The 24,828-nt window shown below is 36.8% G+C and overlaps 1 protein-coding gene and 1 long non-coding RNA gene across 8 annotated transcripts in view; both read right to left on the reverse strand.

Moving 5' to 3' along the window:
- The window catches only part of rho-5 (rhomboid-5), a 284,621-nt gene that overhangs the window by 79,767 nt on the left and 180,026 nt on the right, over window positions 1-24,828 (reverse strand). The gene's annotated exons all lie outside the window — the stretch shown is intronic.
- Window positions 1-24,828, reverse strand: part of LOC138187085 (uncharacterized) — a 74,414-nt gene that overhangs the window by 8,396 nt on the left and 41,190 nt on the right. The window contains exon 3 of one of the 3 annotated variants that reach the window (XR_011175087.1): window positions 18,378-18,444. The exons of 1 other annotated variant lie outside the window; for it this stretch is intronic. This is a non-coding gene — a long non-coding RNA (uncharacterized LOC138187085). Of the gene's footprint in view, window positions 1-18,377; window positions 18,445-18,643; window positions 18,782-24,828 lie in introns of those variants that run through there. One more of the 3 variants, XR_011175084.1, reaches the window with a different exon arrangement.

Consider the following 24,828-nt stretch of genomic DNA (forward strand, 5'->3'; position numbering starts at 1 on the left):
ATGCCACATACTGAGATATGTGAAGAAGCACGTGCTGAAGCAACACGGATATCTGTTCGACATATCGAGCAAATCTTCGAAGCTGATTCTTCCGGAAACTGAGCCTTGAAGGAAAAAATCCTATTCTACATATTCGACTTATCTTTACACATGGGATCAACCTACAGACGGTGATATCACGTTATGCAGGGTGCTGTGTATATCAGCAACTGTACAGGTTGCATTTAAATGAATGCTTTTAAAAGAAGCTCTGGAAATAGTCTACTAAAAGCCCTACCTTGTAAGAATAAATAACGTGAGAATGGAAATGAAGTTTATCTTATCTATTCAACCTGTTAACTGGGTCATCCCTCACTATGAAACTTCTTTAGTCACGGAATTAAAGATTGATCACTGCGAATTAGTTTTATTTAGGTTGATTTTAACTCTCCGAATATAAATATGATACCATCAGACATCATAACCGTTATCAGACAAATTTTCAAAGTTATGGTATAAGAGCTAATATCTTTAATTAAATTGTTTTGTTACGGATAGCTATTGCAAGTGATTAAAAATGGTTTGATTATCGATAATCATTATCTATGACGCGGATTTTAGTTCGGTTACGAATAACCATTATAGATGACGGAAATTTAATTTTGGTTACCAGTAACCATTATCGGCGACCTGAATTTTATTTTAGTTACCGATAACCGTTATCCACGAGAACAACATTTTCTGGTTATATTCAGCTATTGTCAATTATTACTACCGTTATTTATAATTAGTACATATGTATTGACAGCATACAAAATATAAATTATGAAATTTATACACATCTTATTAGCGAAAAGAAACGGTATGAAAATACATAAAACAAGGAATAGGATGAAAGGTATTATAGTACAGTATTTTTATTAACACTTGTATTAATATACTAATTAGCAGAAATGTTAATAACAATTGACAATAGTCGAATGTAACTAGAAAAATTTGTCGTCGATGTCGGTTAGCGGTAATTAAACAAATTTTTCGCCATCGATAATGGGTATCGGTAACGAAAATAAAATTCGGGCCATCGGTAATTCTTGGCAACCAAAAAATGGCAACCAAAAACAATTCCAATCATCGATATTAATTACTGGTAGCCAAAATTAAATTTTCACCATCGGTAATAGTTATCTATGTAGTCAAAGAAAATTTTAATCATTCATAACGGTTATTCGTGATCAGCACGATTAGAAATTAATATTTTTTAATCATTTTATTTCGTAAGAAATTTCCTTTAGATTTATTGAAAACTTTTTCCATTTAAATAAAAATTAATTTCTGCTGAATGACATTTTTGAACAAAAATGTTTTGAAGTAATTTTAATTTTAGATCTCTGGATACGATGCGTTCCGAGTACAAAAGCAGCGATGCATCAAAATTAAGAGATCCCTGGGTAAGTATCTTGTTCTTTTTATACTTATATTCTATCATTCTTGCATTCATCATTCCGTTTTTTCATTATATTATTATATTCGCTACTTTTCCTGCACTCTGTTTCGTGCAATTTGATGTACAAAATGGGCCACCTGGCTCCTTTGTCAATAACGATAATAATCACATTAAACATTTCCAGTAGGTTAGAAAAATAATCACAGAAAACGGCAAAAGAGAGAATAGAAAAGGAAATTTGAGAGAAAAATTATTATATTAAAATCCAAATAATTGATGCCATTCTTTTCACAGAATTCAATGCGATCGCAACGCGTTCTAGAGTTACCTTTCATACGTTTCAAACTATGTAACGAATTTTCTCAGTCAATTCCACGGTTCCCAGACAATATCAATTTTCCATCGAGCAGAAACGGTTCCCCTCCCCCTCGATTCGAGCGCTAAAACTCCAAGTCAGGGTAGTTCGCAAAGACACACCGTATTCGCGAAACCGTGCCGTCTAATGGGTTAAGACGCCGGATGGAGGAAGTTGGTTGACGTGGATCGCGTTAGGTTACGCTCCACGACTAACCGAAGATAACTGAATGCAGAAACTTCCCGAGAGACCCTTGTTTACGAACTAAAAATCTCGCACTCCTTTAAAAGCGACCTCGATGGAAACGAACCTCGACTTACACGAGCACACAGCGCCTTTCGTTACGAAACTTTATATTGGCTCTTGGATACACAAGCCGGCTAATCCCGCTGTAATAAAGAGAGGGAAAAGAACCATAGAGAAAATACAAAAGAGAGGAAGAAATGAAATAGGAGAATTCGATAAAATTTATAAGCTTTCCGCGTCGTTTTATTCGCGTTTCGCGCGATTTCGTAGCAGAAACCCGTCAATTAAACTCCGCTCACGCCAACCACGTAATCCGAGGACGGAAAGCTTTTATTGACTTGGAAGTTAACGCAATTTCCCCGGGTTACATGTTTGCCAGACTCGATTCCGCTGAATTTTTCTTCTTCCTTTTGTTCCGCCGAGTGGACCAAGAGGCGGACCAACCATTTTCTTTCCTTTTCCTCCTTCTCTTCCCTCCGATCTCTTTTTCCTTTACCTCACTCGTCGTCGTCGTCTTGGGAATTACGCTTGATTTAAAGCGCCGTTCGTTGTTTCTCGATACGATGTTTACGAGCGCTGTCCATGAATTCGCCCCATCGTGAAATAACGCGGTTTGCGTGAAAGAAATAAAGTAACAGAAAGCGTTGCTCCAAGCAGCGAATGGATTTTTACGTATCCTAATTCCCCAAATTACGGGGCAATATCGCTTGAAAGCTGGCTTTCTAATTTGAGGGCTGCAAGCCTCAGGAACGTTGCAATGTGTTTTATAGAAAGTTATTTTTAGTTGCAATTATTTTTTATAGGAAATTTGATTAAAAGTGAAAATTGGATCTTATCGAGATAAATAGCAATTGACTGTTATTAATTTTAATTATTAGTTGCATCATTGAGTTTTCGTAGGATTTATTACAGTATACTTAAAAAATAGTAAAAAATAGTAAAAAATATTTTAAGTCGTAAACTTAAAACGTAGGTGAATCGTCTAAATTTGATGTCTTTCGAAATGTTCTTTGTTTCATTAAATTTAACTTTTTACAAAACTACAGAAGAGAAATTCGAGGATGATATATAGATGAAAAAAAGGGTTAATATCGACGAGAAGTAAAACCAAGAGATTTAGAGGAGAATGCAGTACAGGCTGTTGTCGAGAACATGGTTTAGCTTCTATGATTTCCCTCAGGTACACGTCGGAAATGTCATTTTGCTTGGCGAAACATAAATCGTACAATGTGTCGCTAAACTAGCAGCGTTAGATTCGATCAATCATCCTTCCCATTCATCTTCTCGATATTTGATACGTTTTAATAGAATCAAATAGACGATTCAAATGAATTGTCACTAAATAAACAATATCGGTAACCGTTCAGAAAAATACTCCGTCATTGTATAACAAATTTCATGATTGCAGAAAGAAAGATTACTTTAATCAATTTTTTATCGAGTATTTGTTGCGGATAAAACGATGAATTTAATCAAGTTGTGTTTTTGTCAATTCAAACTGAAGTTTCTAAATACTTTTAGAAAATATCTACTTCGTATTAATTTTTATTAGGTTTTGGATTACGAGTAGATAAAACATATTGTATCAGAGCAATATTGAGCGGAACGAGTATTTTAAAATTGAATAAGTTGTTAATATAATATTTATCAAACAAAAATATCGATATTTTCGTATTTTCCAATGAACCATTTGTTTCATAAAACAATATCTCCTCGTTCTTTCGTTAATATATTATAGTCTCGTAATGTATATGACAGCTGTCTTGTAATATACATGATATATGACATTAGAGACATTTAATGATGTTCCATGGTATACGACACTTTATGATTCCTTTATGCAAAGTTCCAGATCGAATCTCAAGATGTTATAGCCTAGCTGACTCAAAAAATACTACCTTAATATATTTTACTTCGTGTGTTATCCACAGCATATACACGTAAAACTCTGGCCCTAATTTCTCTTATATTTCCGCTCTTCAATCAAATAGTCGATTACGAATCGCAATGGAAAAGCAATTCGTTTAGATAATCGAGCGTTTTCCGGAAGAAAGCGGCGCGACTAAAACAACAAACCGAGATAACGACACACGCGAGTGTACCTATCCCGCTGTTGAACGATTGTAACCGGAACTGGAAGGGTTGCTTCCTCGTGACTATGCCTATCAACCTGTACACCTGAATTTACGACTCGAGAATACCTTCACTCCATAAATCCAACACGACACCGTCGGCCCTGAAAGCATGCTTATCTGGATATCCGACTATCCGGTTATCGGGACTTCTACTCCTTCTCTTTCCGTCGAGTTACCTCTAATTGGCTGGTAAACGAAATCCAACCCCATTCGCACGAAATGTGATTATTCTATGTCCAATCAACGCGAGAAAACGCGCCTCCGACATAACTGCGAGCTAGAAGAAAAATAAGCGGAAGCAGCTGGAATTCCAGGTTCGATGCTTTCTTTATGAGATCTCGTTAAAATTAATTACTAGCTACTCGAGTGGCTATAGAGATTTAAGTGAATAATTAAACGTTAGCAAATAATAGACTGATACAGCATCAGAGATAAACTGCGGGAGCTTATGCAAATTTACGCATTATTTTCTTTAGTCTAAAGTAATTATTAGTATATTTTTATGTATTTTACGTTTTTTTTTTACGTTTTATGTATTTTTTTACGTTTAAATTTTTCTCAAATGCAGAAATAGTCTAATAACAAAAAATTATTAAAAGCGATGAATTGATTTAAGCGAAATTTTCCATTCAAATTTATTTCCGTCGTATTTGTATTTTGATTGAAAAAAGCGTTAAATATTTGACTTATCGACGGATTGAACGATGTAATAGAGATTGGTAGGTATTTTTACATCCTTTCAAATTTTTTAAAAATTGTAATTAAATTATGCTAGGAAAAACTCGTTTCCAAAGGATAAAAGTGGCAAAACCGATGGCTGTAAATTTTCCGTGATTAAAAGTGCAGCTTCTCGTCAGAACTGAAAATCATTCGCTAATCCTGATTTTATAGAGACACTTTGATCTTCTGCGGAGATACTCCAATCGCAAGACTCGTATCCATTTTCAAATAATCGAGTTCTAATTATCAGCACCAAAAGCTCTCTGTTGCTATCCCTAAACATCCCTAAAACGGAAATAAAATATAAACTCAGCCCTGGAATATTATTCTCCGTCGCATAAACTAATCCAGCACAACAGAATCACTTCAAATAAACTAGAAAAAAAGAAAGAAAAAATAAAAGTTTGAAACAAAGCACGTATCATTCAGCGAAGATCCTCCATCAACTCTAATGAACGTTCGGTCAGCTTCAAGGAGTAATCCCTGACTGGCGTGAGATTGGAACAGAATGGAGAAGGGTGTTTATACCAGAGGATGGATCGAAAAGGGGTAGTAGGGTGTCGGATAAAATGGAATGCACTTTGAGAGTTTCTTTGTGCATTACGCGGTAAGACGTGTCGAGGCGCTGATTATCGCGTTTCCAGAAGGCTGGTTAACCACCTAGGGGATAAATCGATCGTCGGATGATCGAGTCAAGGAGAATGGACGAGGTTTGGGACATCGTCCCGCTCGTTTCATCCTTCGGTACTGCGGGGGATGAAAGAATCGAAGCAAGGGACGCAGAGCTATGAAAGAGAGAAAGAGAGACAGATAGAGAGGGAGCGAAAGAGAAAGAGAGGGATGGTTACACAGGGAAGAAAAAGCTCGTAGCAACGTCGATAGGCGAGATAGATAGCCGGTAGGATAAGCTCTTTATACCCAGGGATAAATTTAGCGACAAAACTGTTGGATTAAGGATGCTTCCGACTTCCAATGGAATATTTATGTCCCCGGGGAAAATCGAACGTCGAATGGCTTGCCACCAGGACGAATCGTGCAAAGTGGCGAGAAGAGACACGAACACGTAAACTTTGCGGAAAGCAACGAGCAAACAAACGACACAAGTTTATGATACCCGAGGACCAATCGAAGGATTTAGTGTCGCGGCAACGTTACGACGATTGCTGAAAAACTTAGAATTTCGGCGAATTTTAAGCGGATCGTTGCAATTTTGAGAAAGTTGTGGGTGAATTTTAAGGTTTGAGGTTTTGAGAGCGCGATAACCGAATTTCAAGGGTCCATTGGATAATTAATCGCTACGGTGCTGGTTTGAAAAGTTCAAATTTCGACAAATTTTAAGCGAATCGGTTCCGGTGAATTACAGGTGAATTTTAGCACTCGAGATTTTAAGAAACTGATAGGTGAATTTTAAGGATTGTCTGATAATTGAGGGACTGAGAATTGCGGCGATGTGATTCGTGATCTGACAAATTTGAATAACCATTTCACTGTTGAATATGCACGTACAGTTGTAGACGAAAGAAAGATTATAAAAAAAGGAGTAAAACAAGACACCATAATTTTACAATATGAATTTATATTTAATAAGAGCAATGAATAAATATGATATATACCACAAAATATATAACTGTCACGAATGTGGTAAAACATTGTTGGTACAAGAGTTACTAAAATTTAGAGTATTTCAATTTTAAAATTTCTTCTATCCGATACTCTATATTCCTGTGGCAAGACATTCTGTACCGAATAAATTTGTCAATCATTAGTTGTATTTAATTCATTATAATTCTTATCTTAGATGACGTGCGAAGATCGAACAATATCCAAGTGATTTGGACATTACATTTTTCGCACAAAATCAATCAGAACAGGCGTTAAATGATAAGAAAAGATCGATTGATTATACGCTACGCGGAATCAGTAAATTTAGGGATTCAGCATGGCGGATATATATTTTACAGAACGTATTATTACAATTTCAAGACTGGAAGGATTAACGATACTTTCGAACGTTCACTCCGCGTATTCGTGTTAATGAGGAATGATTCAATGTTTCTTACCATGTTTATGAGCAATAGGTAATTCGATATTCAACATGTAGCACAAACCAACATTTTATAAAGAATAACAACGGACAGACTTACGTCATTACGATTCTTAGTCTATATATACATTGAGAATAAAGAAATGAACTTAATGAAAATGGAAATTTAAAAAGGCAATGTGATTATTAGGTTAACTGTTGCGTCTGGGGAGCAAGTCTTCGTAAAGTAGAAAGTGGATGCAATTTAATTATGTAAATTGGCCTGCACGCAAAGTTCGGACCAGTGTAGTTTTCCAAGGTTTTCAAACGAAAAACAACTTTATTCTTGACCGTAGCATCGTAGGAAGCATGAGGCGATTTCGAAACTACCTCGAGATAATTTAATCGAAGTATAGAAAAAGAATCAACGATCTGGTGTGGTATTGGAAAACTTTCTCGACGGCCAAAAATGAACAATCACTAATCTTGGAAACAACGGAATTTCGAAACTAGTGTCTCTGTTCCACAAAACTAATCAACACTTTAACACACAGATAAAGCCTTCTGTTTTTCTTCTTTTCCTTTTGTGAAAAGCATTAGATTTGCAGAAGAATTGGATCGTCGAATTATCTAGTCAGTTTCAAATTGATTAGTAAACAGCTGGGCTAAAAAGTGTTCATCGCCTGATCCTTCTTGCACAATAATTTACTAGCCATTAATATCAGAAAATTGGTAAGTTACAAATTGCAGATTATAGTCTTTCCTTTCGTGAATCTTATAGTTTCATATTATACATAAGGTCACCGGAGAATCTGCAGATTATAATATTTATTTGTAGAAATTTGTGACTTGTAATATTTCACTAACAATGTATTTCCTAGCATCAATAGTAGCATTAATATTATTTCAACTGTGCAAGAAAACTGTAGAAGGATCTAGCATTACAAGGATCTCAAAGAGAACTAATGGAAAATACCAGGATTCTGACAGGAAAAATAAGTATATACTACATTTGTTAGTCGTGTAACCTGCACTATTCACAAAATTCAAATACACAAATTAGAATACTCCGCTCTAAAACCAGTTCGCATCACCGGGAACTGTCGTCGAAATATCCGCCACTTCAACCAGAGAAACATCTTCAATTTCAGTTTCCCGGAAAGATCGCGTCGTAACTTAAAATCCAATGGGGCAGATATCCCTCAAACCGGCGATAAAGCGAATTTAACGACGGATTTGCCGTGCCATAACGATTAACAGCAATCGCCGTGGAGCAGCCAGTGCAACTGGTATACGCGAATCGACGTATCTGGGAACCGTAAAGAGAGAGCCTTAGCCCTCTCGGTCAGCTAGCTAGCAATTTATTGGCCTCGGTTTGCATAATATCGATTTCGTCGTTCAAACACCCGAGATTAAGATTTTCCGGAGATTAACGAGTCACGCTTTTGTACATAACAAACTCTCTCGCCGACCTCTACACGTTCGCTTCTCTGTTCAACCTTTGACAAAAGCTGTAGATCTGACGAGATCCAAACGACGTCGATTCAAAGGAAGGCGCACGTATCCGACAGCATGACAGATTTGTGCGTGGGCGGCCGATAATGTGCAAAGGGATCTGATAACGCGTCGCGTAATTAATCGCTACCTTGTATCTTCAGTCTCTGAATGGTTCCATCGGGAACAATTTCTGTCGAGGATTTCACTTTGGACGAGCTTCCGATCTCTCGACAGGTCCGATCGGAGATCGTTCCCGATATCGTTGATCCGGGAGCGTCTGATCGACGTACAGAAAATTACCAGTGACAGCTTATACAGTATGTGGTATTAGATATTCGTTTCTTTTTTTTTCTTGTGGGTAAGGAGATTTAGAAGGTTATAACAAGAAAAATGTTTGGCATTGAGCATATAGGGGGAAAGATAGTACACTAGAGCTTCGTTTATCCGCACCTCATTCATCCCAACAAGTTAATGCTGAGCCTCTATTATCCGAACTACGATCGAGCGTAATTTCATAATACAGTAGAAGTTCGTTTATACAAACCAGTCTTTGTTTATCGTCGTATAACTATACAAACTCGTAACTGAGCCTCTCATTATTCGAATCACGCTCGAACGTACTTTCAGTTATACGAACACGTATTCCGAAGTCGTACACGTCTATGTGTTGTGTCTAAGTTGACATATAATTTAACATAATTTAACATAATTTATGTCGAAATTGTTGTCCAACCTCAGTTATCCGAACGTCAACATCTATTATGGAAACTCACAGCAACGGCTGGTGAGGGTAGCGAGTGAGCTCCTATTATCCAAACTTATCGATTATCAGAAATATTTTGTCCCCCGACTGGTCCGGATAAACGAAGTTCTATTGTACGCACAAACACTTATTCTTGTAACGAATATACGCGTGAACGTCTACAGCAGGAACTACTCGATGATACGAACCATTTTGCCCTCAGATCTGTTTAAAAAACAAATGTAATTTTTAAAGGGATACAAATTTGCTAGGTTTCATTTATTAGGTTATTTAATTAAAATTTGTATTTTATATGTTTATGCATCTTATAAAATCCTCGTGTATTAGCACAAAAAGAATATCGAAAAAGGATACATTTCTTGAATCAGAGATTCTACATATCAATTCCATTAATATGCCGATAGAATTACGTTTACTTGGAGCAATTTTAATTATCTCGACATTTTAACCAGTATTCAAAGCAGGTCAAACCATTGATTTTTATTGAGAGTATCTTTGACTGTCAAAACGCGGCGTAAAAACTGGTCGAGGACTTTGAGACAACTTTCAAAGACATCGATGTTATCGAAAGCTTTACGACGAATTAAAATCATGTTCTAAAGATCGACGAAACCTTTCAGAGATTTTCAATTCCCAAAAAGACGAAGACTTATATAGATAAACCTCTTTACTTTGTTCGATTCGATTGATTTTTTTCGAATACTTCAAAGGGCAGTCATCGATGCTATCTTTTCCACAGCTAGTGGAATCAATTTCACTATTTTATCATGATGCACTTGAACGCGAGCTTTCCTTTGACCTGAAACACACATTTTTGTCTCAGTGTGCACAAAGTTGCCGTTGGTAAAAAAAGAGATGTCGGATAAAAGAAACCACGGAGTGGTGCTCTTCGTAATTAAAACGCGTTTATTGTGCCGCCCTTTATTTTCCGCGAAACAAAGCGTCTCTCGCTACCACTTTCGTGCTCGTCGCGACAATGAATGAGATTGATTAGGACAAGTCAACGAATCTGTTTGAACTTGTAAATGTTTCGTGTCCAATCGATCCAAACGGTGTTAATCAGTGGCCGAAAGAATGATTAATCAACTTAGTAGCCTCGTTCATTCAAATGCGTTTTCAACTATGCAATTCTCCAGTCAGCGAAAAATTTTGTAACAAAATGATCAAATCGAGGACATTTATTTAAAAACCCGTATTTTTATAAATATAATTAAAAAGATAAAACTTAGAAAACAAGACTGTCTTATCCATTGAACAATGCAAAGAATACTTTGAATATTTTATATATTATACTTTTGCATATGATGTACATTCTATGCATTTCTGCACGATCAAATTTCAATGTATTTCTCAATATTATTATTTTGAACATGTTGAATATACCCGATGTTCCATCGACGAATGAAATAAATGTACAGGCCTATTTCCTCGTGCAACCCTCAGCATTCGTTTTGTCCACACTTTCGCGCTACAAAATTAATCTCGATTTCCTCCAGGAACATCTAGAAACTGGTGGTTGTAGAAAAATTTGCCCGACATCGGCGAATATATGTATACACATCGCGCAGAATGGATTTCTGTTCGACTAACAAAGGCTACGGTTACAGTTTTGTGCCGCATCCCTATCGAATTTTTACCCGCAGAGGCACGGGGTGCGGGAACTTTTAACGAGCTAAGAGAAACTCGGAAACACGAGATCCATCAGACAGTGGTTGTAATCTCCATGGCAGTTTGTGCAATCGACGAAACGCAGGAAAACAGAATCTGTCGAATGACTGGCCTCTGGCCGACGGCCAACAGATTATACACGCTGTATCGAGCGGAAGTCGCTTTTAGGGATTGTTCGACGGGACTGACTTCACGGTCTTGCGAGCACGGCATCGCGTGGAACTTCGATAAGAGGAAGGAAAATTAATTCAGAAACCCTGACGTTTCCCACTGTCTTGCGTAACTATTCGACTGACAGGGAGTGGCTGCGTGATTGTAATTTAACTTCCCTTTTTAGTGGATTAGCTCTTCCCTTTACGATTCTAATTCTTTTCTTGGTGTCGATTGTACTGATTCTTTATCACTGGAATTCCATTTTTAGTATTTTTGTGATACTTTTTCTGCATATTGCTGAAATTCCTTTTTTAGTACATATGCACACATACACATATACATGTACACCATTTCATTGTTAAATTTCTTTTTAGTGTAGCTGTATTGTATTTCTATATATGTATGCTGGAATTCCTCTTTTATTGTTTTTGTATTATTTGTTTCTGTCAATTGCTGAAATTCTTTGAATTGACTTCTCCATTACAGAAATTCATTTCTTTATTAACCTCCTATTTTTATTGCTATAATTTGTTTCACTTTATCTTTCTGTTGCTGAAATTCCTTTTTAGCAGAGATGTATTGTATTTTTATACATATGCTGGAATTCCCTTTTTATTTTTCTTGTACTATTCGTTTCTGTAAATTGCCGAAACTCCTTGAATTGACTTCCCTATTGCCAAAATTCCTGCCTTTAGTATCTTTCTACTTCTCCTATTGTTAACATTTGTTTCATATCATCTTTCTATCGCTGAAATTCCTTTTTAGTGCATGTGTTTTTGCTTTAGTGTTGCTCTTTTTTTCCCATTGTAACTTTGCGTTCTTTCGTTGTTTCCCTTTTTATTATTGGAATTTCTTTTTTATTATTCTTACATTTCTGTCGCTAGGATACGAGAATAAGAAAAATAACTAAGATTAGAATTATAAATATTGTATTCGAATTTTAGAACAGGAATCACAATTTTCTCTTCTTACGCTTCCATTGTTCCATTTTCTTGAAATGTGACTGTCACGTAAGTGAAACATCAACTAGTTTCTACACGAAGAAATCAATAAACCTAGACCAGCAGGTTCCACAAAAGAATATAACTAACGAGTGAAGTTTCATTCGTCCAAAATGTCAACCATGTCTGTGTACCCAATTCGATCAGATCAATAATAAGAGATTAATGACTAGATAAATCTAAAGAGAAAGGTACGTGTTGAGAGAAGATAAGGTACTACGTCCCTTAATTTTTTTGCGGCTCCAAGTTGCTTTGGGTCTTTGCTCGCATTACAATACCCTAATCTGAAGCATAATTAATCAATGCCAGAAAATAAAAGGCTCACGGTCATCTTAAAGCGATCAAGATCGAATATTCTATGAGCAAACGTGTTTAATGATATTTAAATAACAAATTGCTGCATCAACGAAACTCAGAACCGAATTTCCATCAGCGATTGAATCCATCAGAAAGCCATAGCGCTCCGGCTAAATTATTACAAATTTCCGTGAAGCGACTCGCGTGCATAATTAACGAGTTTGCGATGCAATTAACGCGGCACGGCGTGCTTCATCAATTTCCGTATCGGCGATAAGTTGGCCCACGGCGATGTATCGGCCCTCTCTTAATCGATAAACTAGCATATTTATTGCGCCTTTCATCCATCATTTTGCGCTTTATTTCAATAGTTGATCAGCTTGGCTTTTAAGAAGCTCCATTACTGAAGGATATTACGTATCTTCTTCTGTGATGTTCGCAAGATCTTCGAAAGACAAAAAATGAAACCTATCATATCTTTGTCCCGTGATCTGTAATTTATAACATAGACAGTGATGTAGTAAATATGTATACATAATTCGTAAGCCAAAAATTAAAACAATGTTGTATAAATGATGCATGGAGGAACGAGGGAGAAACGAAATAAATAGACAAATAAGACGATGTTACAGTACCGTACGTCAAATCCGCCTTATTTTAGCGATACTGTTGCCAAGAAAACAGCGAATGCTTCGGAAAGCTTATAAATGAAATGCGAATATTTGTACATTTTTATATTTTGTTAACATATAAAGAAATGGACTTTGAATAAGAATTTTGTTCATTCACCAAACAGTACAATAAATACTCCATTGTGAATGCTTCATATGCTTTCACGTATTACGAGCTAATGCGTGGAACGAAGTCGAGTGCGAAAAGGCGCGAGCGAAGCAAATCTGATCAAACGTTCATCGCTGTATACTTGAACGTTTCTATTAAATTCTCCTACTGTCAAAGACCGAAATCTATATTAATACTATATATATATTTAAAATACTATTTCTGCGGTAATAGCAAAACCATTCCATTTATAGAGATCAACTTATCCGACAGTTCATCATCTTCGATACGCGAAACTCAGCGAAATTTCGCGTGAAACAACGTCAGGACTCGCACAATTACGCGGAGAACATCGTGTCCGTGATCGTTGTCGTTAATCCCGTGTTTCATCCGTCCAAATGCTAATCTCCAAGTTTCGTTTTCGAGAAATACGGTACGGTGGCGCGTTACGAGGGAAGTTTTCACGCCGGTCATAATGAGTACGCATTAACGAAGAGACAAGAAGCAGCCCAGGTTGCAGGTTCTGGCAGAGAGACAGGGAAAGGAAATCGGATTTAAATTTACGATGAAGAATATCGAGCAACGAAGCGATATCGATCGAGGATTTGCAAGGAGGATAGGATCCCCGCGCTTGTATCGGATTTACGAAGAGGAATTTAAACTCCGGCCATTCTACCAGCCAGAGCACTTCCAGTTTCTCGAAAGTTTCACGGTATCTTCTCGCTAGATTCTTAAACAACCGGCTCGCTACGGCCAACCGATGTTTCCGTAATTAAATTTAGACGCGACGGCGATACGCCGCGCTTTCCCATCACGTCTTTCCAATCCAGAAACGGATTTCATCCTTTCAGACACATGATAACACTTTGCGAAGAGCAGGGAACGAATTATGAAAAATCGTCGAGGGCTGTGAATAAAGATAATCGAAGGTTACGGGGAAGAAAAATTACGAGCCGCACGTGCAGCCTTTTATAAAAAATCGACCTTAAAATTTGATACAGTAGTAGTTATATATACCAGGAAAATTATCTTTTTATTTTCTTTAGAATTTAGATTTCCTCTATCTAGAATATAATATTCCTTGAACGTTTCAAGAATTTTTAAACGAGGACAACGAAGGAATGTTCTCCGATAAGCAATGAAGATATACGACGTATTACTGTTCTGCTTGAGATTTCAGGTAGCCAAACTGTCTGTGATTTACCAATCCTTCGATATTTTCAGGATTTTTCAAATAGGAACGAAGCGTTTCCCAATAACCAATGAAAACGCTACACCAACGAAAATATGTCAATGAAAACATATTTTTCCCTTACCGTGTATTAATCTACCAATATTATTTCACGTAAAGAAAAATAGACGAAAACCGTGGAACTATCGGAACACGAGGAGCTTCCACAACTTCCAGTGACTCGATGCAGATGTTTTATGCCGTTCTGCCGAAAAATAGAAGGGTCCATAGAAAATACAAGACTATAAAACACTGAGAAGACATTAAGAAGACATTAAGGCAGACTTCTAATTTACCTAGTCGCGAGTTCGCGTCTGGAAGAACAAAGAGGCCGGAAAAGTTGTCGTGACTTTCAATGAACAACTCCGCGATTTCACCGCGGTATTTTACGCGAGAAATATGCGCATACTTTCGGTAAAAGACGCGTGTTTCGTGCGAGGCCTGTTGCCACCCCTTCTAAAATAACGGACGGAGAAAGAAAAAGAAGGATTAAGGATGATGATATGCCAAGCTTTCCCCTATCCATGAAAAAAGGAATCCTACCGAAGGGAGGGATTATTCTTTTTCTCGCAGGGCTCGGCGAGAAGAACAGCGAGGAGAGGACGTGTGAAAAATATTGTTGTTTTCCTTGGAAAGTTTCGACGGAACAAAGGGAGGACTTGAAAACTCATTTGACCATTTTTCTCACACAACTTTCCCCGCCCACGCTGCGGGCGTCGTTAATAAACTGTCAATTGAAGAAAGGGGTTTCCACACCGAGGGAAGTTTCATTTTCGTTATTACCCGAAACCACCAATCGTTTCTAATTACCAGGATTCTTCCTCGCCGAGAGGACTACTGGTCTTCAGTGGTTTCGAAGTTATCAATTTTCGCGCTGGTTTTACTGTCCGTTTCAATTCCTCGCTTTGTATTTGTGTTCTTTAACGCTGGAACTATCGTTAAAACGACCAATTGGTAATATTTCATTAAAAGTGTCTCTGCCACACAACGTATGTATACAGTGGCTCAGGAAAGTATTCGGACACTTCTAGAAATTTTTCGTGCATTACACGAAACATTTTGAAGTTTGGTTAGCAGTGTAACGAGACACGACTATTGCGATTATATTAGTAAAATTTGAAATGGATTTGACAATGTATGTGGAAGTTACAAGGTATTTATTGGAAGCATACATTTCGTAGAGATCATCAAAATTATTTGTACAGCCAATTGTTGATTGTATTAATCCATCACAATATGTAGTGAGCCTTCATAAATTAATCCGTAGCTTTTACGATTTGAAGGCAAATGAAGAGCTAAACTGTAAAAGAACAAACCACGATAACCACGATAAGATCAAGACATATTCAACTGACATATATGGATATAGTGGAAAATAGTTCTCCCGTTAAATGTGATACCTGTAATGTGAGACTATCAATCACCACGTAATTACGTTGTCACATGATTACCATACACTACGTCGTAGTGTCCTATATACAATGAAGAAAGGAAAAAGCTTCACATCGACAATAATCTCAGGGATATCCTCACATCGATCCAGTTCCAACAAATGTTTATCACATTCTATAAAGAAATTAAGATATTGAACGAAATTGAATAAATCACCGAATATAAAAATAATCGCTAATGGCTAGACTGCGGATTTTTATGCAAATTCGTATTTTTGAGAATATAATTGAAAGGATAGAAACTCAATAGAAAATGGTTTTATCTATAAAATATTATAGGAAGCGCTATATCTTCGATATTTTAACATATTTTTTTATATCACGTGCATACTGTGCAATTTTGCACCTTCAGATGTTCTATAAATCATAAAAATCCGCAGTCTACCGATGACCGTGGTAGTCGATGCGACATAAAATAAAACAAGTAACAATAATAATAATATGTAGCGGGCCATATTTTTATCAACGTTATCACTAATTGTACATTTCAGACAATTATTCATGTTGTATACTAATATTTCATTAAGTGTACGCTTGTAATAAATGTCTCTTTTATACGCATTTTCGGACTGCTTACAAACTTTACTATTTACAGTCACGACAATCGTGTTTCATAACAGACATTTCGAAATTGCTAACGAAATTTCAAAAAATTTCGTATAATACACATAATATATTCATTCAAAAAATCCCGTGGCAAGCGTTCGATGTTCACTCTGCGTACACTGCCACAACAAACAAATATCGAAATTCGATTTAGCTGGCTGCCCTTTCAATCCCTGTTGCTGATGGAGTCGATTAATGTACACGTAATTTTTTCGTAATTCGTTTACGAGTCTTTCCGCGAATATCAAATTTCGCTGATGGAAATAACTGTATTAAAAAAGAAGAGGGGAAAAATAAATAAAGAAGCACTCGCGGCTCGAACCCTTTTCCTGTTTCATTCTACTTGACGCAATTAACCTGACCGAGGTCTTTGTATCTGCATTGAATGAAATTGTCACGGGCGAAGCATTTTCTGGAAATCGGATCAGATTAAAATGACGCCTGTTCCAGCAACGATTACGCGTTTCCAGCGAATCATCGTATCTGTTGCCACGATTAATATTTATTCACTTTCGATAAGCTACTGTTCATGATCACTTTATATTAATTATCCATTATTTTGAATAACAAACATTTCCAAGCATTTGTACAAATTTCACATTATAATTTTAAACCAAAATAATAAAAATAATTAAAAAATGGGTAGGTTAAAAACTAATAAAAATAACTTTATAAAGAGATAACATGATAATTTGTAGTTTTTGTATTTTCTGTAGAGACAATCAATTTTATACTGACGAAATTGTTTTTTTATTCGATTTTGCGATTAAATGCGTGCCTTTTGGATATTAACAAGTAGCAGCAAAATTAGAAAATAAAAGAAAATTCAAACAAAAATGGGAACATTCTACTATTCTCATATGGTCTTCGTATGTTCGTGAGTTTTCTTCGATATTTTAATTATGCAATATAGCGGTTAGTTGATCTTCGTCATACAACATCTGTGCATGAGATCAACACGAGTGTACACGCGTGTACGAGACAAGCAAATAGGGCAGACCCTCAGAAATGCATAATTCGACTATACAGTGTAATGCACTCTTGGTGCTCCATTATCTGATCACGCTGTCTAACCTAAACCGTGTGTTCTATTGTTATGGGGACGAACATGTGCTTCCTCTCTAGGGAGACGTATGATCACTTCACAACTTCACCGAATCCAATGGACCGAGCTAACTTCCACAATCCTCTATAATTATGTTCGTGAAATATTTCTTAGCAAAAGACCATTTATATGGAACTAGAAGAAAAGTTCGTACCATTGAAAGAGAAATTCTGGATATTAAGGATCTTCTGGCATTAGATCTCCGAACGAAGTTTTATTTAAATAGTAAAGTGATTAAAATATCAGCAGCCTCAAATAATGAGATTTCAAATTATTAATAATTTTGTTCTATACAAAATAAATTATTGGAAGATTGAAATGTGAATTTCGAAGATCGGTCTTTCTGACCTTCATATTCTAATAGCATTTAAAATTTCAGTAGTTTCTCTTAAATAAAATATCTTGTTGGAGAATCAACCTATCGAATCTTGAAAATCATCCTTTCATTTTGCTCAAATTTTAACAGAATGTGGAATTTCAATAATTTTATGTAGATCAAATTTTGATCCTTCAGTCATTGAACGACAGACGGATGCTGTTTGACATCATTTTTTATTGTAAGATATCCAATGGTGTTATATGTACCTTGTCCTGACATTATTCAGATATTCTCTCTAAACGCTTCTTCCAGAAATTCAAGGAATTTCAATTCGCTTCATTCTGAACAACAACTTACGACATGTAGCCATTTTAATAGCGCAATTCGCATAGCTATCCATACTAACGTTGTAGATTCAAGAATTGATTTATTTGATCAGGCCCTTGATGCATTAAAACAATCTTTAATATCCTTACTACAGGTACACGTGTCTAAATTTTATATAATATAATTTTATATATAAATCAAAAATATCCAATTGAAGAATTAAATTATTAAATCTCGAAGACCATTCTTCTTTTCACAGGACAATCTCTCTCTCAAACTTTTATAAAACTTGAAATTTCCATCATTTTTCTTGAATATCCCATTGCAGAAGGAAGACGCTGAATCTTGAAAAAAGATATTAATTTATACACTAGAAAATGCAGAAAACTATCCTTAACAGTATTATCGCGATATTTTTCACCGCGAGCATTAAAATCTAATTTCCTTCTAATTTACTCACGGAATAGAATCAATTGTCGAGGCTGCGAGCCTAAATAATTCGTTTTCCGATTCGCGCGTATCCCTATTTGCTCAACGGTGATTTTAGACGCAAGAATGCAACACATGCACGCGTGTTCTCGATTCGAAAGCTCGGTTAACGTGTGCCCGATAGATTTGTAGGGGGTTGTTGAAGCAACTCTACAGGGAAATTCAACACGTGGTTTGTCCCGTGCTTGGCCACTGCAAACAGTCAATTATCGATGCTTACAAAAGGTGTATACCGATGTGTAACGCCAGTCTAAAGTCATAATGAAATCAACATTGGGCAACGATAAAACCTCTTAATACGATATTCGTTGGAATCACAAGCAATTAGATTAACGTTTAAAAATATATACGTATAAGCGAATGGAAGACGAATTATTCCGAATAACGTATCGTAGAAAAAAATAATCTCGACGTGCAGTTGACGATGGAGTATATTGACAGATTAAAATTATTAAAATTCATTAAAGCCGTGCTAACGTTACGATAAATAAAATATTGTAACGAATAAAGCAGGCATCGTTTGTCGACGCTGTCGAACAATATAATTGCGTTAAATTAAGCTCGGACAAAGTGATATTTTTTTTATGAACATGAATATTATAAAATATCGCTCATCCACCGTGAAAAATACGTTCCTGTAGGAATTGTCAAATGTATAAATACGGAACGAGCGCAATTCGAATCCGAACGCTATTGGCGTTCTGAAATTTTCATGATACATATTCGCGCGGGTTGAGTGTTATTGCAAAGTGCATGATGATCTCGCGCAATTTATTTTATTCGCAGTTATAAATTAAGATTTATCCGTACTCACTCGCGTAGTTTAATTAAAACCGAAGCTCGTCCGGCTGCGATACTCACCTGAAACACAAAACATATCACGTTATATATTATGTACATATATATGTGTGCGTTATAGGATGGGTAACACTAGAAATCGGAGAGCAAACGAATGATCGTTTCTAATTTCTCGCGGAGAAACTGAACAAATGTCGCCGGTTCGATATATTGTGTGTCTTTCGACGTTTGTACGACTATTCAAACGTACGAGTTTGAGTTACGAAGATTACACAGGATGTGAATAATTTTTGGAACAAGCCGGTAGTGGTGCAACGAAAATTTCAAATAAAATTTGTTGATTTCAGGTCGTTTTTTCGAAACTGTTTAATTTGTAAATTCGTCAAGCTCGTGAATATCGAATTAATTGGTCAAATCCAATTTCCTCGGAAGCTATAAGCGAAAAATTGTATCGTATAATGCTTACTTATTTCTTCTTACCTTTAATCGTATTTTTAATTGCAATTTATTAAACAGATTATTAAAATGATAAAAGATTTCGGTACTTACAAACTTTTTAATTAACTCTAATATGAATATTTATAATATTTTGTACGAACGTGTTCGTTCGATGCATAATAAACTTCGCGACACAATTCCCATCTCTACGTGAATCGATACATAAATTATCCACGACTGTATTTCTTTTAATCAAATCAATACGAAATCGCGAAGTACTTTCGAACATTTCTCCTGCGGATAATAAAACAACTTCGTGATACCGTTCCCAGGTCTACTTAAATTGATAACATAACTTTCTCACGGATAAATTCTTTTTAATAAAACCAATACGCAGTTGTAGAATTTTTTCTATAGGACAACAAAACAACAAACTTGTTGATGCAATTTCCAAAGAGGGTGTCAATTCTTCACAATTATAAGTATTAATAAAATGTGTATCGGTGTGAAAGCATAGAATAGATTGTATTCTATTCGTTGTAAAATTATTCCAACTTCTAGGCAACATAAAATTATATATATTGGTGTAGTATCGTGTAAAAAAGGGCCTGTGGTGGTACTCGATAACAAATACCAGCACTTGACACTAACACTAGTGTCGGACAACGGTAGCGCAGTGGTTAGGCGCCTTAGGTTGCGAACGTTCGGGACGTCAAGGTTCGATCGGGGCGACCAGGCGAAGGTGCTCCCGGGATCTTTTGCGAATAACTACCGGGGCATCCCCTGTCGTCTATCTCCCTTCAAGTGGAGGGAGCATCCGGTCTTGCTGTTTGCTTTCTGATGCTGCATCTGGGCCGTTCGTAACCCCAGTAACCCTCTTCGAGGGCGCAACAGCTCCAGCACGACCGCACCAACGCCCACACGGAGCGGTCACCCTTGTCCGCCACGTGCCCGCTGCTGCTTAACTTTCGAGATCGGCCGGGAAAGAGTGTATCCAGTGAGACCAACGGGCATTGGTGCGGTCGTGTTGGGGCTGTTGCGCCCCCGAAGATGGGTCCACTGAGGGTGCGGACGGCCCAGATGCAACATCAAGAAGCAGGCAGCAAAGACCGGATGCCTCCCTTCACCCGGAAGGAGATAGATGACAGGGGGGTGCCCCGGTAGTTAATTCGCAAGAGATCCCGGGAGCAGCTTCGCCTGGTCGCTCGGATCGAACCTGACGTCCAGAACGTTAGCAACCTAAGGCGCCTAACCACTGCGCTACCGTCGTCCAACGCTAGTGTTAGTGTCGGGTGCTGGTATTTGTTATCGAGTACCACCACAGGCCCTTTTTTACACGATACTACACCAATATATATAATTTTATGTTGCCTAGAAGTTGGAATAATTTTACATACCTCACACCTCCGCCCCGTCTTGCTTGAGAACGCGATTTCCTGGACCGTTGACGTCTAACGGTCCGCCTCGCGCCAATTTCATCGTCGTCGTCGTCGTCTGTCTTCTCACGCACCGTGTTTTCCCGCTCTACATCCCCTCCACTTCTGACACCATTTGTAGGTAGTATCCGGACATTTTATGCTGTAGATGGCGCTGCTGCTGGGTACGGCAGCTTTCTCTTTTAATTTTTGTATTGTGGAAGAACAATCGGAACTCCGGGTCGCCGGGATTCGAACCTGGGTCCCAAACGTTTGCAACCTAAGACGCTACCCACTACGCTGCCGTCCTTCCTGTTTTCTTTTTTTTTTTAATGATATTTATTTAACCAAGGATACAATTTTTGTTACATTTTGGTATTCATAATAAACTGTGAATTTTGGTAATGATGTGCTAGGCAAAGTACTGATACGCGACGGTACGACGTAGCCATACTATATTATGTGTCGGTGTTTTACAATTTTTTGTGATTTTAAATTTATTCTTTGGATTTAAGCCGCTGGGGGGGGCGGAGCTTTTATGTAATTTTGTTCTTGCTTGATTTTTTTGTCCTGAAACTTGGTCGCAAAACAGGACTCATCGGTAGTTCACATTTTACTACGCTGCCGTCCTCCTACGCTAGTTGGTGTCGAATAGTGGTATTTATTAGCGAGTGCCACCACAGGCCCTTTTTTCCACGATACTACATTGGTATTTAACAGACTAAGGATTTTATGCAAATTCATATTTTTGGAAATATATGGTTGAAAAAATAGAACCGCGGTAAAAAATTATTTTACCTATCACGTATTATAGAAAGTACTATAGTTTAGATATTTTACACGTTTTCTCATGTTATGTGCATTCTGTGGAATTCTGCATTTTCTAATTTCCTGTAGATGCATAAAAATCCACAGTCTACTTATGTATCTTAGTACTTATGAAATTATTCGAATTTCTCGCCGATATAAAATTATTTAATATTGACACTAAGACGAATATTATGGTTTAATATAATTTAATATAAAATTATTACAATTTTCATCGTCGTTATTCTCTTCTAAACTTCTAAACACGAATAAAACGAAAGAGAAACTATCCTAAGCTTAACCCGAGAAACCTGTAAATAAATTAACAAGGAGAAAGGTTAAGGGAAGTATATATGCTCGAACGATAGAAATAATTGAAAAAGTAATCAGGTGGGGGCGAAAGCAATTTTCTTGCCGCCTTGCGGAAGAAAGGAGGCTTTATCGGTACAATCATCGTCGATGCGCGTTCGTTGGAGCTTATTTCCAATTCGACCGAACGTGACGCGAGGAAATAGGCGAATTCAAAAACATTCGTCCCGCCGTGAAAATTCAGACGATCACGTTTCCCACCGCACACCGTCGCACCCATCCAACCACGTCACTCATTCGTGTGTTTTTCACGCGATCCTTCCTTTTCCATCGTTCCATTGTTCTTATATCCAAAATAAAATAAATAACCGATGTTTCCCGCCTCTCGACATCGACTTCCGTTTTCCTATTTGAAAGGAGAATGCACGTCGACGGACCTTGCGATTAAACTTTATCGTATAAGGCGAGCAGTTATTATGAGACTGAATAATTGAAACGTCTAAATGAAACTACTGGATAAAACGAAGAAAATATGAGATGTTGGAAATGAAATTTCTAGACTGATTCCCTAGACCTTTTACTTCACCTAGTTCTTATTTATTTTTGAAGAAATCCTGTTGATTGCAGATCTCGGGAAATACGTGTTAACGTTTAGACGTAATGGTTTCGCGAATTCTGTAAACTCGAGCGTCGTGGTAATGAAAAGCGGTGTATTTATTTTCTATTGATTTTTAGAAATTCTGTTAATTACAGATTTCAAAAAGTAGCGACGATAAATAGAAATCAATGGCGTTTGTTAAATACTTCGTGGTTCAAATTATCTCAATTAATTCTATCTAATAATTTATAGTTACGATCGAAGAGTTTAAAATTGATGTCATAATGAAAATCTGTGCTTAGTTCATATCGTGATTTTTTAAGGGTCTTTCACAAAATTTATTTCATTTCGAGAATCAACACCAGCTGATCAAACGTAATACCATTTCATCTGTCATAGAGTGAGTAACGTACTCGTTAGTTAAAGAATAAATAGATCAGTCAAAGGGAACGAGCGAGAATAGATTTGCCAAGTGTAGTCAAACAGGAATTGTCAGTGAATCCATTTCTAGCCATTAATTCTTCAATCGCCCGTCCTAACCTATCCCAAACCACTAAACGATGGTTAAATCAAAGAATATCAACCGTCATGAATAATTCACAAGCGATTCGATATTTCTTCCATGCAATTAGATTCTCGCAGTCCCTTCGTATTACTAAATACTCTCTGTCCTTTATCAAAATAAAAATATTCACTCTAATCGCAGCACGTTTACTGCCATAAAAATTACTTTTATTGCTCCATATCTATAATTTGTATATACTCAGCTCCAATAAAAAAGCTTCTTTATCGCTTCGTATCGATAAATTTTATATATTTAACTGGAGAAAAAAATTCGCTATAGCCATATCAATAATTTTTACATACCTAATCCACCTCTATAAAAAAAAACTTTTTATTGCATCATATAGATGATTTTTATGAATTTAGCCCCAGAAGAAAATTTGCTGCAGCTTCGTATGAATAATTTTTATATACCTAATACCTTTAAATAATTTTTTATCGTTTCATATCGGCAGTTTCCATATATTTAGCTCCATAAAGAAGAGTGTTATATCTTCGAATCAATAATTTCCATATACCGAATACCCCCAACAAGATTTATTATTATTATTCTGATAATTTTTATGTACTTAGTTTTAGCAAAGATTTTGTATCCCTTAGTTGTCGATAATTTCCATAAATTTGGTACGAGGAAGAATTTGTTACTGCTCGGTATCGGTAATTTTTCATTTAGAGTGACGTGACACTTCGAAAATTATATCGCTATATCGCGGCGAGAATTCGATAAGCTATAATTTGTTACAACTTTCTCCGAAGTTAACTCCAGTTGAAACAGTAGTGTTTTCACTGAAATCGAATTGCCGTGTACTTTTCCGGGAAATCCAATGGAATAAAGTGCCACTGACGGATATTGAGTAACGCAATAAAATTTCGTACAGCAGCCAGCAAAAAAAAAAAAAAGAAAAAAAACGAAGAGGTTGAATCTAGGCCAAGAATTTCCCCACGATGAGTTGTTAATGTAACGTTCCGCCGAGATTCGTCTTAATCCCGAAAGAAAAATTTTCGCTGGAAAATTTGCAACTACATAGCTAAGGAGAGAACAACTCCGCGGATATTTCGAACTGTGCCAAACTCTAGCGAGAATTCCTGCGGAATATCATTCCTGTTGACTGGATATCCACAAAGCGGCCAAGTATTTGGCGAGTAACCAAAAAATATCGATCAACTCAACAGAATTTCTCTTGACTATTTCAAGTTCCGTAGTTTCTGTACTTGTGGTCGAGAATCGCTCATTTCTTCTTCTTTACGATCCCCATTCTCAACCCCACTCCTTCGTCCTTACAGTTTTATCAGCTTCTGCTTCGTCCTCT

Source organism: Bombus flavifrons, chromosome 14 (assembly GCF_040668555.2).
Source record: "Bombus flavifrons isolate JBK064 chromosome 14, iyBomFlav1_principal, whole genome shotgun sequence".
Lineage (NCBI taxonomy): Eukaryota > Metazoa > Arthropoda > Insecta > Hymenoptera > Apidae > Bombus > Bombus flavifrons.